This window comes from Chenopodium album, chromosome 25 (assembly GCF_948465745.1).
Source record: "Chenopodium album chromosome 25, dcCheAlbu1.1, whole genome shotgun sequence".
Classification (NCBI taxonomy): Eukaryota; Viridiplantae; Streptophyta; class Magnoliopsida; order Caryophyllales; family Amaranthaceae; genus Chenopodium; species Chenopodium album.
The window spans coordinates 17,975,640-17,992,256 of NC_137858.1; positions in this window are offsets into that span (position 1 = coordinate 17,975,640).

Genomic DNA, 16,617 nt, shown 5'->3' on the forward strand with positions numbered 1-16,617 from the left:
ACTATTCATCACTACTATATTATATGATTTATACGTTAAGCAAAATATAGTCATGTGGGATCTTGTTGGATTCGTCTCAAAAAATACTTTCACAATATCAACTTTTTAAAATTTTTACTTTAACACAATTATAGATATTTAGCATATAAAATATGCATTGGGATACGTAATTTCCTCCTTGTTGCAATATTAATAGAATGGAGGAAGTATAAAACTTTTGTCCCTTCATTTCCTGTCCTCAAAACATTTGTGTTCTTAAGGCCTATGACCTCGTCCTTCACCTCTAGAAATTTCTTATTAGTGTACGCCTTGCTAAGTACTGACTCAGCTAAAATTGTGTTGTCATAACCACAGGGATTACTATGAGAAAGGATATTCAAATCTTTCTCATCTAAGACTTTCTTTTTAGTGCGTGAATTGCAGTAGCCCGGTGTTCAAACTAACATATCCCTTAATACTACGGTTCAGTCCTTCACTCCGTTGCGTTGATGACATTCCAGCCCATAAAATATCCCTCAAGAATTCAGGTGCCCAATGATGTGTATTCTCATATGTGTCATTAGTCCAATATCGTTGTTTTCCAACCCATCTTTTTTTTACCAATTCTTACCAAGCATACTCCAACTCTTCTACAAACAGAGAATCATGCACGATTGTTTTTAAATCAATCTGCATCTCCTTAAAATTTCTCTAATTTCCCCAATTTCCCGTGAGCATTTTGCAAGATGGGTCATTTACATAGCTGGTGCGGCACATCAGGAAATACTATATTAATTGCCTTCCCTATAACTGTACACTGGTCGGTGATGATACATTTTGGCAAGCTTGCCCATACAATGCAGCCATTGTTTGAATACCCACTCAAATGTTTTTGAATTTTCATTAAAATTTAAGACAACACTCAAAATGATTGACAATATGTGATGATTGCAGGCTTGCAGCTAACAAAAAGAACAAATGGCATATAGTACCTGCACAAGATATTATAATTTAATTTTAAAAAATTACAAAATAATTCTTAAAAGATACATTAAATTAGAAAAGAATCTTTAAAAAGACTCTTTGATTCTAGAAGATACTTTAAAGTGTAAAGAACAAAATTGTTTAGATATATTGTATTCGTTAAAGTACGGCCCTGTTCTCTTCACCTTAAAAAAATAATATTAAGTAAAAATAATTTCAGTTCAGTAAAATTCAGTTTTCTAAAAGAAGAATTATAATAGAAAATCAGTAAAAATAATTTCAGTTCAGCATATATAATTTAAGTTCAGTAAAATTAATTTAAGTTAAGTAAAAATAATTTAATTTCAGCAAACCTAATTTTGTTTCGGTAAAAATAATTTCAGTTAGTAAACATAAGGTGAAGAGAACGGATCCTAACTAGGGGGATGGCAATGGCCTGGGTCATAGACCCGACCCATATTTTAGGGTCTGGGTCCTTAAATTTTAGACCCGATGGGTCTGGGTCTGATCTGCGTCTAAGCTTAATGGGTCGGATCTGGGTCTGGGTCCAAAAATTGTAGACCCAGACCCGACCCAGATCCGATCCATGGAACCATTTTTAATTTTTTAATTTTTTTTATAAATAATAAATATATATTAGCTATAATATTATTAAAAAATCACTTATTATACTAACTTTAGCTGATTGACTAGTCAAACAAGCTAATACAAGTGTTTGGTAGTAAGCTTATTGAAAGAGCTTATTCCACTAAATAAGCTCTTTTTGAAAAAGCTCATTTTAGGAGCTTTTTCAATTAGCTTATTCATTAATTATTGTGAAATGACACTTATAACCTCATTTAATTTAAAATCCTATCTAAACTACCTACCCCACAATTAGCTTATTGGTCATTTCACATACTCAATCACCTTTAAGCTATCAGCTATTTACCAAACACTTTTATAAAATCAGTTAATACAATAAGTTAGTCAAATCAGTTAATAAATCAGCTAGTCAAAATCAGCTAACTCAATCAGCTTCAGCTTTCAGCTTTCTCCCAAACAGGGCCATAGTTTGCTTCAGACATCTTTTCAAATTGTTCATGTGTAGGGTCAACATACACACTAAATATGGTACGTCGGTGTACCGCGTTTACTGCATTTCTCAAATCACTCTAGTTAAAAGTTAAATTCTCTCGTCCTTCTCTATAATAACAATCGAATTATAGCTTTTAGTCATTGAAATTCCGGTCAGCTGAATCGTTTAAGACCATGTTTATGAAAGCACCTTCGTCAATGCACTAATAGTTCACCATCAGCCGACTGTTATTTGGATATAGTGCATGATTGTGGGACAATATACGCTTTTAAATTATTAACCCGCCATTTGAGAACTGTGCATCAACGTACACTTTAGATTCTGAAGAATTGAAGGACATGATATCTTCCTTTCCGTTTTCTTGTCTTTTGTACCCATCTTACAATCCAATCTAATACAAAATGAGACATCAATACATTATATGGCTTCTAGCTTAGGCTCCTTCTTTCCTGTACCTAGACAACTTACTCCTTCATCACAATACTCTCTCATTAGTATACTTGTTATTAGTATACTTGTTCGCACATTAAAGTCAAACCCTTTCTCAAACGCATATTTATGGCAAAACCTAGTGAAATCTTCACCGCTTGCAAAAAACAAACCCGCAACTAGATTAGGACTAGGTTGTTCTTCTCCATTTGAGTGATTTTCAGATTCATCTTGATTCAAATTACCCATATTCTTATTAACCTCAACCTCTTCATTACCCATATTGTTATTAACTTCAACCTCTTCATTAACATCGAATGGCATATCTGTTTCTTCTTCTGTTACATCGTTTGATTCAGTATCTTTGATTGAGTTAATGACATTGTTTACCACTTCATTAAGATCAATTTTTATACGGGGACTAGTTTTTGCTTTCCATTTCATTGCACAATGTATAAAAATAAAAATAAAAATAAAAAACTCTATTGTTTTTTATTTCAGATAATGCTACAAAATAACAAAAAGACCCTATAAAATAGTACATTAATATATTATTGACAAAATGATCCTAGACAAAAATAATAATAATAAATATATAAAAAAAATCCTATAAAATAATACTCCCTCCGTCCCAATTACTCGCAACGTTTTGACTTTTTGTTTGACAATCTTTTTTAGCTATCATATGAAAGTCAATGTAATCATGTAAGATGTTGTTGGATCTATTTTAATGTATAGTTTGTTACTATAAATTTTTTATAGCTTTTATAAATATATATCTAAAGATAGCGACCGTCAAACATGTACATCAACATGGGTGTCAAGTTAAAATGTTGCAAGTAAATTGGGAGAGAGGGAGTATATTATTGATCGACACTAATTAAGCGTCGATTCCATTTAACAATATATTCTATTACAATGGGCCCAGAAACACTCCTTCAATTAAATAACATTTAGATGAAACAATAAAAAAAAATGCACAAATCCAAATTAAAATAACATACAAAGAAATCTTTTAAACTATCGAAACAATTTACTCTTTCACATCAATCTTTATAAAAATTCTCATTTTTACATAAATTGAATCTTTATAAAATCAAACACTGAAAACCCTAAATTATTAAAATCATGAAATTAGGAAAACTAATGAAAATAATTCAACAGTAAGTAAGATTACTTGTGAATAATTGTAATTGATTAACGGAATTGATAATTCCGATAGACACTTTTGTTTAATTTCTTCACACTTCGTTATTCAAATTGCTATGTTCATTGTCAACAAATTTTGGGGGAGAAGATGAATATTGCATGAGAAATTTTGACGCTTAGTTGAAAAGTTAATTGTGTATTATACATTAATTGATACATTTATTGTTGTTGCCCAATGAAAATAATCATGCTTAGCATCCTCCTAGTGCCGCCAGAGTGAAATTTTTTCCCGCCCACGCTTCTCTCTTCTTTTTTTTCGTTTTCCTTTTGTTTTTTCCCTTTACCTTATTTCTAGGCTGAGTTGACGACATTTCATTGGTGGTGTACATACAAGAGAATTCTTGTACAACAAGTGTAACACTTTTTTAAAAAACGGCTACATTTGGTAAGTATAACACTTATTAAACACATGGAGCGATTATTTTTAGCATAAACATGCGACAAAATCAAAGCTACTACAAGTCTACAACATTTCAGATTAGATATTGCGGATTAGAGAGAGTACAATGTTCTTGTTACCTTGGATCGAAAATTTATCCAAGTCAATGCAAACCGAACCATACTAATTTGTCTCTAACTGTTTGTCCATGACTCCATGTTACGTTTACTTCACCATTAACTTTATTTCTCACTCAAGCTTAATTAGAGCTTATATATTTTCCTTCTACTTATTGGCCAAAAATAAATAAAAAATAAAAAAAATAAAAAAAGTCCACAAAATATAAGTCCAAATAAACTTAAAAAGGTTATCCATATAATAAGGGAAATGATTTTAGCACACCCTTAATTGATTTTGGCACAACCCTATGTAAAAGCACAATTTTCTATGTTCTTCTCACATAGGGGTGTGCCTAAATCAATTAAGGGTGTGCCAAAATCAGTTTCCATATAATAAGGATTCTTGTGCTCAAGTTGAAATTACTAAAGCCCTGTTCACTTTTCCTTAAAAAATAATATTAAGTAAAAATATTTTCAGTACAGTAAAAATAATCTCAGTTCGGTAAAAATAAGTTCAGTTCAGTAAAAATAGTTTCAGTTCAGTAAAAATAAGTTCAGTTCAGTAAAATTCAATATCTTTTTTGAAGAAATATAATAGAAAATCATTAAAAATAATTTCTAAAATAATTTCAGTTCATCAAAATTAATTTCAGTTCAGTAAAAATAATTTAAATTTGGCAAAAATAATTAAGTAAAATTCAGTAAAAATAATGTTAACTCAACAATAATAATTTCAATTCAGTAAAAATAATTTCAATTCAGCAAAAATAAGGTGAAATGAATGAGATCTAATTCTTTCTTACTCAATAAAAATAATATTTTTACCTTTATTATACTATGTGTGTATGCCTATATTATCATACAAGTTACCCTTAAATCCTTAATATGCATGTAAAATTATAAAAAGAAAATAAATCGAGTACGAAGGAAGAAATATTTGAAACGTGAATTGTTTTCTTATTGACTCCACTGAATTGATAAAAATATACAAATGCAAAAATGCTACAAGATGGAGGTACGTACTATTGATAATTTGATATCAGCCTATCAGGTCGACTTGGACAATAAAGGAAATCAAGAAGATCAAAAACAAAGATCGACCAACAAAGAATTTAAGAAGCTCATCTACATACTTTGTAACGTGATCAGCATTTTTGTTATTTTTGTTTTGTAAATGTATTTCTTTATACTCCTAGTTGTAACACACTATTTATTTATAGTTGTTACACACTATTTAATTTTTAGCACTAGGTAAAGTGTAAGGTGTAACACACTAACAAGGTAAACACGCAAATTAATAAAAAAAAACGTTTAACATCAATAAAAAAAAATAAGTGTTAAGCAGTTAGAAAATTTAATTCGTTTGTTTACTTTCTCTAATCCCTTCCTCCAATAGAGTGTAAAAAAGATGTGCTCGGTACAAGTATGAAAAAATGGAGAAATTATAATATTTGTTTAGCTAATGTAAAAAAAATGTTCTCTTTATTAATTAATATTTTATAGTAGCATATGGAAAATTTGTGAATCACTACCATTTACTTTGCACTTTTTGAAAACAACTACCATTTAAGTTTTTTTTAAAAAACTACCATTATTAGAAATTTGTTTGAGTACCACTATCATAACAGTTAATAAAACGTATTGTAGGTCCCACTTGAACCCTAACCATCCACCAATCCCCACCTGAACCAAACCCCAACCACCCACCAACCCCCTACCTGAACCGATTCCCAACCATCAACCACTCCGCTACCTAAATAAAACCAGCCGCTTACCACTACTCCTCAAACTTGAAGTGAACTAGCCACCCACCACTCCATCAACCACCTAATTATGCGAGTGTACGTGAGTGAGCATTGAGGTGAAAAAAGAGGTAATGTGATGGGTGGGATTTGGCAATAAAAGACGCGGAGGAGAGAGAATGGGAGTACTTCAAGGTGAAGAGGTGGTTGGATAGCTAAGCTAGGTTTTGGTTTACGGCTAAGGGCTAGTTAAGTTGATGGTCTTGTGGGGTTAGTGGTGGTGGCGAACTAGTGTGGGAGTGGTGGGTGGTTAGTGTTTGATTAAGGTGGGTCCTACAAGACAGTTTTTTTAACAATTCCATTAAATGTAGTGGTACTCAAACAAATTTTTAAATAATGGTAAGGGCTTGTTTTCATTGACTGAACTCAGCTAAACTGAACTTATTAGAGCTGAACTGAACTGAATATTTTATAAGAGAAGGAAATTAGGAGGTGAGCTGAAATGAACTGAACTTATTAGAGCTGAACTGAACTAAACTGAACATGCCCTTACTTAAAAAAAATAAATAAAAATCTTAAATGATAGTTGTTAACATAAAGTGCAAAGTAAATGATAGTGGTTCAAAAAAAAATCCTAAAAGTATATACTAATGGTGTGTTTGGATTGAAGGAAATGAAGGGAAAGGAATGGAAGAGAAATGGAGAGCTGTGATATCTTTCATTTGGATAACAAATGAGAAAGGAAGGGAATTGGAGGGGAGAGAAATGGAGGGATTAAATTGTAGGAAAATGATCCCTCTAACAATGAAGAGAATTGGAAGGAAAACTCACCATTCTTCCCTCCCCTCCTCTTCTCCTCCCTCCCCTTCTTTTCCTTCCGCTGTCTTTATCCGAACAAAGTGTAATTGTCAGTCTTAATGACTACTTCCTTTTTCCCTTTTTTAACTCTTTTGATTATTGTAGACACCTACAAATGTCTCCACAAAACCAAACCTTATGATGAACAACCTTTCATCGTCATTATTGGTCAGGTTGAGTATTTAACCTTTGGAGTGCTTAAATCCATGTTTCCATTCAATACATTTTATAAACCAATCCAATTCTTAGCCCATTTACCCACATATCATAACTTACTTTCCACTTTTCGTATCCACATCACAAAACCGAGAGAAACAGATTTTGTCTCCCTATAATTTTGATCCAATTATTATTTGGTTAGATAGACCTGAAAATAAGCTTTCCAACAATATATCATAAGCCCAATTCCGATTTAAAACGAAGAAGATATGAGCTAAACACTAAACTCGGCCCAAAACCGACACCCTTCTACAAAATGGTCATATCATAAAATCTACAAATGATTAGACCTGATTCTAATTAGGTTGAAAAGAAGACTTGATAAGCTTTCCAATGATATATTATATGCCTTTTTCCGAGTTACGGATCAAAAGATCCTAATTCTAAAAACGCGTAAAAAATTGGAATTACCGCGTGCAGTGTAAAACTGTCGCGTCGCGGGAGATAATGACGTGGCACGGGTCCTGGTACGGTGACACAGGAATTCTCAACGTGTCACGGTACCTGGTGCCGTGACACGGGAATTCTCATGCTTTTTCCGCATTCTTTACACGTGAAAATTCCCCACGTCACGTGAAACTCAGCCGCGACACGGAAATTAATGTCGTGTCACGGCGCCCATCCCGTGACACGGGGCAGCTCCGTGTCTTCTCCGCGTAATTCTTCACGCGTTTTACCACCTGCGTCACACAAAATTCTCCCGTGTCACGGGGATTTGTGCCGTGTCGCGACATTATTTGCCGTGTCACGGTAGTCTTTTAATTTTAGGGTTTTTATCCTTTTTAGGGTTTCGTGTGTTCCCCCTACTCATTTTCCCTATAAATAAGACCCTCATTTTTGCAGTTCAGGGCACCAAATCATTCTCTCTTCCTTTCTTTGACACCAAAAATCATTCTCTTCTCTCTCTCATATTCTAAGCCTCGAACCTATATTCTTAATTACACCATTCTTCCCTTAAGCACTCCAAGGAGTCCATACTTAACCTGAGGTTCCGTCCTTAAACCAAGGCGTGAAAGGTATAATTGATTGAGGGTTTGGACCAAATCAACTCTACTTTTTATTTGATTTAATTATTTCAATTTGATTAATATTTTTTGAAGTTACTAACAATTTGTTCATGATGTAGCAATTTTAAAGAACGCGGTGATGTGAGTAATTAATTAATTTAATTACTTATTTTAATATTGCTAGTATCATGATTAGGTTAATTTATATTTGATTTGACTAACTTGATTATTGTTAAATTGCTTCCAATATTAATGTTTATTTTATCGTTATTTATAATCACCATATTGCATGTTAAAGGGAATATGTAATTGAAAATCACGCCTAATAAGATAATTTGGACAACTGGGTTAATCTTGTTATTTAATCAAGTGGTCACGATATTTTAGAATTATGTGTGCATTAATATTCAACCAATTTAGCTTAATAATAGTTTGGAGTGAATCGAATATTTTGTTTGTATGCCTTTGAGATCGCAAAAATACTTTTCAAGATAAGAATCGAGTAGAGGCCAATACGGGCGAATGTGACTCCATAACTCACTTCGTACTATCATCTCCGATCCTCCTTTCGTGGTTCTGAACCATATGGAGTTAGTAATCTCATGGTTTATGAATGGGGTGTAACCTTCACGGGTCAATCGTTGTTGCCTATCGTTGTCCCTTAATCGTGGTTGTCTTTTATGATCCATGAACGGTTTACAAGTTCCTTAAAAACTTGTTGGCGGCTCCCTACTTTCCTTGTCCCTAATCGTATGTCAATTCCCACAATGAGTACCAAGCATATTCACACATGCTTTTACGTAGGCACACTTCGAACGACGCCTACAATTTGGCGACAACACTGGTGTAGGGAATATTTCAAGCATTATGATAACCCCAAACTTGAACCCCACTGTGATCATACACTAAAGTACGGTGGCGTTCCAAAGGGAAAGACAAAGAGCAAAAAGAGTCGCCAACAAGTTTTAGGAACTTGTAAACCCAAAAGACAATCCAAAGGACCGTCAACTACTCCATAAGGTCTTGAACCAAACAGGGTCCGGGGATGAGGGTACGAATCCAATCTACAAAAGAAAGGACCCGCCCTATAAAATAGGCCTCTACTTTGTTCTGCTCGTATTCATGTGCGCTTTTCGAATAACATACAAACATTATATTAAACCTACCCTGTTTATCTATGTTGGTTGAATATTAATGCACAAATAATACTATTATTGGCGATCACTTGAGTTAAAATCACATTAGCCTAAACCAAATTAATAATTATCTTATTAAGCGTGATTTCAAGTACAAATTCCCTTTAAACCTGCATAAAAGGTGTGATCAAGCAATAACAATAAAATATAAATAATATCAAGCAACATAATAATAAATCAATAATAATAATAGTAACATGATAAGGCATAATAAAGCTTAAATATAATAGCAAGACCCTAGGCATGATACTAACAAGATTAATAACAAATCCTAGCATGTCACTAAGCAATAAAGATCAAAGCTTTAAACCTAACATGATACTAACATGATATTAGAAAGAGTAAAGGCACCCTAAACATGATACTAGAAAGCATAAAATAACATCCTAACATGATACTAGGAATTAAACATTAATAAGCATGCTTTCTACATTGAAAGAGAGTAATAAGATTACATACTTTGAAGCCTCGTATCTCTTTCTAATAACAAAATACACGAGTTAGTAAACTTCAGTGAAAATAATAAAGAATAATTAAATAATCAAAGAATTAAATTGAAATCAAATTAAATAAAGTTTAGACTAGTTTTGGACCATACCCTTAGAAATTATCAACCTTTCACGTCTAGGGCGAAGGCAACTTCGAACTTGGCTAAGAGACTCTAAGTCTTGTGAATGCGGAATTGTGTTTGTAAAAAGGCTAGTTTAGAAATAGAGAGAAAGAAAGCATATATTGCTTAGAGAGAGAATAGAGAGAATTAAGGATGAGAGTTGATGAGAGATCATGAATTAAAACGGAGGTTTGAGACCCTATTTATAAAGAAAAAGTCCGGAAAATCATAGAATTTGATAAGGAATAAAACTACACGCTGTCTCTAACCAAACCGACCTTGTCGCCAGAAATTTATCTTGTCGCCAGGCGACAGAGTCTGTCGCGAGGCGACAAGCCTGTCGTTTGGCGACAGAGACAGTTTTTGCGGATTTTGTTTTTATCATATCTTTTGATCTAGAAGTCCAAATAAGTCATATAATATGTCGTTGGAAAGCTCTTGAAGTCTACTTTCAAATGCAATTAGAATCAGATTAAAATCGTTTGTAGATAAAAAGATATGGACGAAATAGTGAAAGGGTGTCAGTTTTGGATAGAGTTTCGTATATCTTTAATATCGTTTTCGTTATAGCTCGGATTTAATATTATAATATATCATTGGAAAGATAATTTCAATATCTATCCAACCATATAAAATTTGGATAAAATATATGAGGCTCGAAAATAATATCTGACTATCTTTGAACATCTTTAACTCCGAATAGAATTAGGAAAGTTTTAAAAAAGGAAAGTTTATATTCAAATCAAATTCCATGATCTTATCTTTTCAAAAAAGGATAAATAAGATATTTTAGAAACTTATAGAAGATTCTAATCAATCCTAATTAGTTTAGGAATAGGATTAAACCTTTGGACCCTCCTCGTGATCATTGGGTCGTAGGCAAAATCCGGTTTGGGCCCAGTTTAGTATTTTGGCCATAACTTCCTCATTATTCATCGGAATTGGGCTTATAATATATCGTTGGAAAGGTCTTTTCAAGCCCCATCCAACTACATCATTATTGGACCCTTATCATGGACCAAAATAAACTGAAATGGACGTTTTTATAAAATAGAGTGGGTTTTCGAAAACAGAAAGAAGGATTTTAATAAAAACTAACCCGCAACACTTGACTTTTCACACTTTCACCTTATTCGATTATGGTTCGACGCAAAAGGTATTCATCATTGGGTTTGGTTTTGGGGAGACACAATTTGGTGTCTACAACTGGGGAGGATTCTTGGTTATTTATCGATTTGAGTGATCTGTATTTAATTAAGATGAGTGGATGAGACTTCAAAAATTCTTGAATCGTATTCCTGTGATTAATTTAGCATTCTTGCATAAGCATAGACGTTTTAACGTCGCATTCAGGTATGTCCCGTAGTTGAATAACCTGATCGCGAACTAAGAAAAAAAAAGCCACCAGTTAGATTTCCAGACTACCGGGCCACGGCAGCACCTGCCGTGTAACGGCGCAGGGCACCGTCACACGGTGTTCAGCAGCGTGACACGCTACATTCTGCCTTGTCACGATAGTCTTGAAAAATTTCCAGTGGCTTTATTTTTCTTTTTCACAGTCAGCTTCCTTTGATTTTTTTGAAAAAACGTGCGTGTTCTACATACGTCTTAGCCCCGGGGGATTTAAGCTCCATCAACCCAAAAACGCTCATGGCAATAAGGGTTCATACGAGTTTTTAAATCCACCCAAACAATGGAGTCGAGTTTGATTTCATCACGAACTCGTGGAGCCGCCCGTTGGCATACACCCTCAAGGGAGGTGGCCTTGCTAACGCATCCAAACTCTTAACCATGGTACCCTTTTGACACCGAATAAACCTGACTGTAGTAGAACATAGAACTTGACCTTAGGTTGTGAACTCTTCTTTGCATCATTGTGCCTACGTGTTCTATGTGCGTATATTTGATCGTTTTGATCCTAACCTAAACGATTTTTCTTTGTCTATGGTGGTTTATTATATGACTTACTAATGTCAATGGACCGTACTTACTTAGGAATTAGCGCAAACACTAAAATAAAATAAAACTAAAAAAAACACAAAAATACCTGGAACTGGTCACCGCGTCACGGCAATCAATGCTGTGTCACGCCAATCGATGTGTAATACCCCGTATTTTCATACGTATTTTCCTAATTAATTAATTAAGGATTATTTTATAAAAAGGGTATTTTAGTAAATTTAATATTTGGAGCCAAAATAATATTTGAATTTTGGCGCCAAAAGCATTTTGAAAACTAATCATTATTTTGGATAAGATTTATTATCCATTTATCTTATTTTAAAAACCGAATTATTTACATATTTCGGATATTTTAATTTAAGAAAAATAATATTTTATAAATTAATTATTATGGCCGAAAATTCCCATTTATTTAGCTAGGAAATTTGGATTTTCTATGTATAGAAAATATGATTTTCTTAGTTAATTATTGGTGAATAATTGGTATTTCAATTAATTAATTATTTATTTAATTATTCTATATTATTTACACAATTATTTTTATTCCTTAAACCGAGCAAAATCTTCCTAAATACTAGTCCGGGAATCTCCTATTTTCCTTAATTCTAATTCTCCATCTTTTTACTATCCAATCATCATATTCTCTTGCCTTTTGTTCCTCTTGATTATTCCCCAAGTAATTCTAATTTCCTTATTATTTTTCATGACATACATACCTTCCATATTCAAGTATACACGATCACCTTAATATCCAAACTTTCCTTAATTCTTTATTCACTTCTCCAAGTAATCTCTTAAACCCTAATTACCATAATTCTTCCTACATTTTCCTACCATAATTCATGCACATACTAGCCTATAAATACCCTTTCATACCTCTCACATTCTTCACACCAATTCTTTTCTTCTCCTTAATTTTACACAAATCATCCCGTTTATCTTTGAAGCCAATTTTCAGGCACTTATGGTCAGTTTTTGGGGTATTGACGTTTCACAGAAGATTGTTCCTCTCGAAAAATCCTTGAGGTTAGGCTCAAGAATCATCCAATTCGAAGTTATATCGAAGGAGTTATAGCCTCTGCAAGTTCTGCCTATTCTTTTCAACGCAAATCCAATACTTCTCTCTTTTTTGTTTTCTTATCTTTTCTTCTTCTCTTCTCTTATTCAATTATTATTATTATTATTATTATTATGGGGGGTTTTTATAAAAAATTATTATGAGTATTTTTAAAATCATATTTTAATGATGTTTATGAGAAATTAATTAAAAGGTTCATGTACATATAGTTGGGGGGTTTTTAATTATTTGTTAACCTTATATTGATTAAGGTTATATTTATTTGTAGGGTGTGTTCTATCAAGATTCTTGAGGTTCTTTTGGTGTGTTTGCTAAGCAAGGATCAAGGTACGTTAGGTGGCTAGATACCTTTGAAAGTGATTGGTTTGAATAACATGTTTTATATGATTTGATTGGTGATTGAATTATATTGATTTGAATTATGATTTTGAAATAAATTATGTTTGGAGGTATTGATAAAAGTATTTTGAGTGATTGATTTCTAAATCATGTTTTGAATGGTTTGATCGAATTACTTATCATGTTTAAAGGAATTGATTTGAAAAGTTTATTGAATTAAATAAAAGGTTTTTTTTTCAAGGAAGAGTTATTGATTTTGAAAAGTATTAATATGAGATTTTATTCTCAAGTATTTATTTAAAAGATTTTGATTTTGAAAGTATTTGGAAGGAGTTTGAATTATATTGGAATTATTGGATATTAAAAGGATTTATTATTGAACCATTGAAATATTATTATTAATGCTTTATAAGCATGTTGGTAATCCCACTATGCGGATTTGGTTTATTGATAAGACTATGGACTTTGTATGACCTAGTCTTTCCTCAAGAATAGCCTTGTAATATAAGGAGACTAGCTTGGGGGGTGTGCACACTTGGGTGAGGAATTGAATTTAAAGAAATTGGTTCAAAAAGGAATTGGATTTTTAAAGGAATTGGTTTATCAATTATTTTGAATGTTGAATTATTAGAATTGGTTTTGAATCATGAGTTTTGGAATTATTGGATTATTTATTGGAAATTGGTTTTAAAACATGTTTGCGAATAAATTGAGTTTACATTATCTTGCACTTATCGTACTTAGCATATTTTGCTAATCCGTATTTCCTACTCCCTCCGTCCCCAAATGATAGTCTCTTATGAGCAAAAATCACGGGAATTAAGAAACTTAAATAAAAGTAGTAAAATTACATTGAAAAGATAAATTTGCATAGGGTATGTAAAATAGTAGAGAGAGAAAGTAATAAAAGTACATTGAAAAACAAAATTTACATGGGAAAGTTAAATTTGCACAAATATTGTTGTAATTGGAGGAAATTTTGATAAAAAATTGATATTAATGGTACATGAAAAAAGCAAAGGGGACTATCAATTTGGGACTAAAAATAGGCCATAAGGGACTATCATTTGGGGACGGAGGGAGTATTTGTTTTGGTTCACCCTGTTTACCGTAATGGTAAGCAGTGTTGACTATTTTCAGGTGGAGTCATGAATGAGCATATGGGAGTCTCGGGATTTGCTTCACCTAGTTTAGGAATGTTGGTCTTGTGTTTATTTTGAGTACTCATAACAATGTTACTATTTTTATAAGTATTAATAAAAGAAAGTTGAGTCTCCGCTGTAAAGTATTGGTTTATTTTAGTAAGTTTGAGTAGCCTTGCGTAATCACGCGGCGGTAATACGCTCAAGTCTATCTCTACGGTATAATTATACGTATTATACTGGTATTTCTGTAGAGGGAGATTTGGGGGTGTTACACGATGCCGTGTCACGGCAGCTTGTACCGTGACACAATACAGTTTGCCGTATCACGGTGCCCAGGGAATAAGTCCAGTCAGTTTTTTTTAGTCTTCCGTGCTAATTTGGTCCGCATGTCAGTCATTTTAGTTACTGTTTACATGTCTAGCCATACGATCATACCACGAGTCTTATAACATCACTTAATCACTCACGAGTCTAGTATTAGGCCACACCTTCCTTTATTTTTTTCAACTCGAGTAATGAACATGTCATTTATGATCGTATACTAGGTTCATGCACCCCCGTTTCCCGTCATAATAAAAGATGAGTGGAGTTTTTTATCATCTATTTTCAGATGACATTTTTCCCCCTTCCTTTCTACCTTGAGCAATGAGTCAAACAATTAACTGAATTTATTTCATTTCACAGTACTTAGTCAAGGAGCAGGGGTAGATTGGTACGGTTTGAGTCATTACCACAACAACCTCTTAGGTCTAAGAGCGTCCAAAGAAAAATTCGCCATCTCCACATCACTTATCACCTTCAAACTACTTTCAGGTTGTTCCAATGGCCACCAAGGAAAATATTTAGAAATCAACAAATCCATCGAGGCAATGTTTGCCATGATGCAAACTCTCACTACCAAGGTCACCACCATAGACCAAAACAATGTCACTATGGCTGCAATGGACAAGATCAATGAACAAATGAGCAAAATTTCTGAAGACTTGACCTATGTGGAGCAACCTCCCACTTCTTTGGATATGAAGGACAGACTTCCTGAGAAGTTCTCCACCACTGACATTCCAAAGTTCAAGCCTACGGACAATCCAATGTTCCATTTGAAGGCGTTCTCTACAACCATGGCTCTCAAGGGATTGGACGTAACACTCTTCCCTACGGTGTTCCCTTTATCCTTAGAGAATGCTTGCCAACAATGGTTTTATTCTCTAGATGCCAAGCTTATTGCAACTTGGAAAGATGTCATCGACAGTTTCATGAATCATTACAAGTGTAACATTCAAACCAAAACTTCTACATGGAACTCTCCATTCTCAAACAGAAGGAGAATGAAGGCTTCACCGCTTATTTGAGCAAGTGGAGGGAAACGGCTGCACTCTTGGTAGATCCCCCTAAGGAAAGAGATGTGGTTCGCCTCTTTATCCAGAATTGAACTTACAAGTACAAGCAACACCTTAGGTTCTTGCCTTTGAACACTTTTGAAGTTGCATATGACATTGGCATTAACATTGAGGACGAGCTAATAAAGAATGTTGGTAGTAATAATACTTGGAAAAACAAGAAGAACGACCTTCCTTCTTCTTCGTCTTCTAAGCACGAAAATACTACCAACAATATAAGTCAAGTTGATCTCAATGAAGTGTTAGTTAGCTGTTGATTCTTCATTGCCCAAGAAAAGGAAAACCTACACTCCTTTAGGAATGACTTATGATGCGACCTTTGATCGCCTTTACGGTCAAGGCTTGATCACACCTATGGGGCCATTTCCAGAGCCTAAACCTGAAAAAAGGAGCACCAAGTGGAACCCCAATGCCCATTGCAAGTTCCATCAAGGAAGGGGGTCACTCTACCGAACAATGCAGGGATTTGAAGGATGTCATTCAAGACTTAGTAGATGCCAACAAACTTCCCGTCCATCCAGGTGGTAAGAAGTGACAAACAACAATGAAAAAAAGGCACATGGCGAGCCCTTCACGCGAGATTACATGATTTCTTCTTTTTATTAGTTTTCCCTTTCCCCAATTCAAGTCTAGCATAGATTTCCTTTTCTGTAATTTGATAATTTTGTAAGCTTGTTCACTATTTTCATCAATAAATTGAGTATTCTTTACATCTCGATCATTTTCACTTTTTTTTTTTAAAAAAAATAAATAAAAAAAAAACAATTACCGAACTAAACACAAGGTACACCAATGATTTGAGGCACCTTTGCAACCCTATCATTCCCTTTAAACCATTTTAATTCAATCACATATCCATATCTTCATCAACCACTTTGAGCCTAGTC